Here is a 3,340-nt window from a genome sequence, read left to right on the forward strand (position 1 = left end):
TCCAATTTGCAAAAGCATGAAATTTTCATCAACTCTATCTCGAGATCGAACACACGGTGGAGATGATGTTGTAGGGAGATCAAAAGTGCACAAAACTCTTCTTGACAAAGATAGATCTAGTTAGGGGGCAAATAGGTCACTTAACTAAATCCTACATCTACCTAGCTACCTAATTTGGGAGGAGACAACTTCAACTAGTGGAGGGGAAAGAAAAAAGAGAAAGGAGATGCATTAATGGAGGTGGTGTAGTTAGGTAGGAGTAATGAAGAGAGAGAAAGGTGGATAGAAGAGAGAGAGTAATGGGGGAGAAGTATTGAGGAAGAAGAAGAGTGCAAGTGGGAGCATGTGGGAGGTAGGGGAAAGGGAAGAAGGGTAGGGGGAGGGGGAGGGACAGGTGGGGAAAACGTGGTGGGTTGGTGCAGATTAGCACTAGCGCGGGAGTTAAAACGCGCTGCTGCTAAGGAATTAGCAGCAGCGCGCTTTGGGCGACGGTGCTACTGCTAACAGGGACAAAATAGTGTGCCAATTTGAAATTTAGCAGCAGCGATCTCAGAAAAAGCGCGCTACTACTACATCCGTAGCAGTAGCGCGGTTCGCGCCAGCGCGCTACTGCTAAACGGAGTTAGGTGGACACCGTCGGTCGATATTTGTAGCAGCGCGGTTTATACCGAGCGCGCTACTGCTAAAAACTTATCAGTAGCGAGTTTCCCGCACACGCGCTACTACTAATTAGCAGCAACGCTCCTTTTTGAACCGCGCTGCAGCTAAGATTTTGTGTATAGGCTTTTCCCTAGTAGTGGGAGCCTCTTCAGTCTTCCCTCAATCATTTCAACCGGTTAATTCTCGTCTCGGTGGACATTCTTCATCTCTTTTTCTTCTCCGGTGGACTTAATTCAAGTTTTTCGGTGGATCGTGTTCTTTTCCTTGCATCAAGTGTTTTCCCTGTTTGTTCGCCTCTCGCAAGTTTATCCTTCCGGAGTGCTCAAGATATCTCAGGAGATTCGTCTGTGTTCGAATTAATTCGAGGTTGTCACCTCATTCAAATATTTCAATTGTTACGGTGTATTATCTATCTTTTCACAATCCTTTTTTCAATGGTGTTTTTCTCTTTAGTGGGCCCTAACCCACAGGTCTTTTCCCAGGATCTTACCTGACTCTTCTAATTATTCCGGACCCATTCCTAATTCTTTTCAGAGTGTGACGTAAGACTGGATTCCATCAGTCACATGCCTTCTTCAAGATCGCTTTCGCATTCTTTTCAACTATGGTTCAACTTTGCCTCTTTTAATTCTTCCGGAGTGTCTCAACAATTTTTGGTGGTGTTCCTCGTCGCCATTCTCAACATTTCAAGATAAAAGAAGAGTTTTTCTCTAAATCTTGCTTGTTCTCTCGAAGACTCGCGGTTCTAGTTTCATGTTATCCTCTCGATGTATTCCGTTTGTCAGTTATTTTTTCTTACCCATCCGGAGTATGTCAGGAGTCGTTTTCCCGTTTCTTTTCACCGGAGGCCATCATTCTAGAAGAATTCTTCGTCCTCACATTTCAGCTAATGTTATCCAATTATCCCGGTGCTTCGTTCGAGTGTTCTTTAATCAGCTCATGATCTCTTTGTTCTTTCGCATCTAAATCCCCTGTAGCATATTGGTTCTTCTAATTCTTCCCGGTGATTCATTCTCTTTCATCAGTCATTTTCTAATTCTTACGATGGTTCGTTCAAGATTCTTTTTCTTTGATTATCATATTAATTCATTCGTTCTTTCCAATCTACCGGTGGTTCATGAAGATTTTCTCAAGTTTTGTGCTATACCCCCTTAATCCTTTTCAAGAAGAATAAGTAGTATGCAAAATCCATTCCTTGCCATCAATTTAATTTGATGAAGGGTAAGCATATAATAAATCTTATTCTTATTTCCTCAAAGTGATTAATCCTTTTCTTCAGAGTTTGTTCTTGAGAAATAAATTCTAGTTCCAAGTGTTTACATCTCTTCCTTTCCAGAGTTCAAATTTCCTCAATCATCTCATCGGAACCTCCATCTAAATCAATGAAAGGCTTCAGTCTTATTCTTTCATCCTTCATTTCTATCTCATCAACCTTTTGTCACCGGAGTTCTTCATGGTGGTTCTTTATGATTTAATTCATTCTTCAAGAGTTCATCAAGATTCTTGTTAGTGGAGTTCAAGTATCTTTTCTTCTCGCGTCTCGAAGTGCAATTAATTCTCCATATTCTTCTAAAGTGGAGTTTTGCATTTTCTTCGTTCTGCTCAGCTATTCAAACTTTTGGTTGTGTTATAATTTCACCTCAAGTTTTGAGTTGTTTTTTATAAGTCCACAACAAGCTTATTCTTTCGTTGCCATCTTCGCAATTGGGTACAACCCTTTTTTGTGATCCTCTAACATGCGATCGAACTTCAGCTTCTCCTTTTGACTTTCGCATTGCGTCCTTGCATCGACAATGACCCGGCGGAGATCATCATCGGGCACATCGTCTAGTTCCTCTTGATCTTCAGCAGCTTCCCCCGTTGCAGCATCATCGGGCACATCGTCTGGTTCCTCTTGATCTTCAGCAGCTCCCCCACCCCCCGTTGTAGGATCGGGCATTTCATCGAACACTTGATGTGCATAGGAGGTGAACTAGAGCACCCAAATGCCCTTTCCTCGCTGGATTAAAAAAACAGAGCACCATGGAGTGCTCTGCCACGGCGGTGGGTATATATAGGCAAGTTATTTGCCCCGGTTCGTGGCATGAACCGGGACTAAAGCACCCCCTTCTGTCCCGGTTCAAGCCACGAACCGGAACCAATGGTTGTTGGCCAGGAGCGAGGACCATTGGTCCCGGTTCGTGGCTTGAACCGGGACAAATGGTTCCACACGAACCGGGACCAATGCCCACGAGGCCCCGGCCGGCCCCCTGGGCTCACGAACCGGGTCTAATACCCCCCATGGGTCCCGGTTCTTGAAGAACCGGGACTAATGGGTTGGCCAGGCCCGAACGTTAGCCCTGTTTTCTACTAGTGTTTTGACGAAATTGGCTCGTTGCCCTACCGTGGGCACTAGCTGTTGATAATTCATTAGTCACTGATCGTGCGTACGGAGATGTACATACATATTTGGGTGATGAGTATGCAATGAAGGGGTCATTTTGATACACTTGTATACCGACAAAGGGAAATGAGACACGATTTACACAGGTTCAGGCCCCCTGATCGGAAAAGCCCAACGTCGTGTCTGCACCTCTTTTAGTATAAGGGTTATGGACCAATCTAGAGGGGATCTAAACTAGGCTCGATGGTATAAATGTGCTCATGTGTCGTTGTTGCACGTTGCTCCATGGTGGTGTGT

This window comes from Triticum aestivum, chromosome 6B, assembly GCF_018294505.1.
Source record: "Triticum aestivum cultivar Chinese Spring chromosome 6B, IWGSC CS RefSeq v2.1, whole genome shotgun sequence".
NCBI lineage: Eukaryota > Viridiplantae > Streptophyta > Magnoliopsida > Poales > Poaceae > Triticum > Triticum aestivum.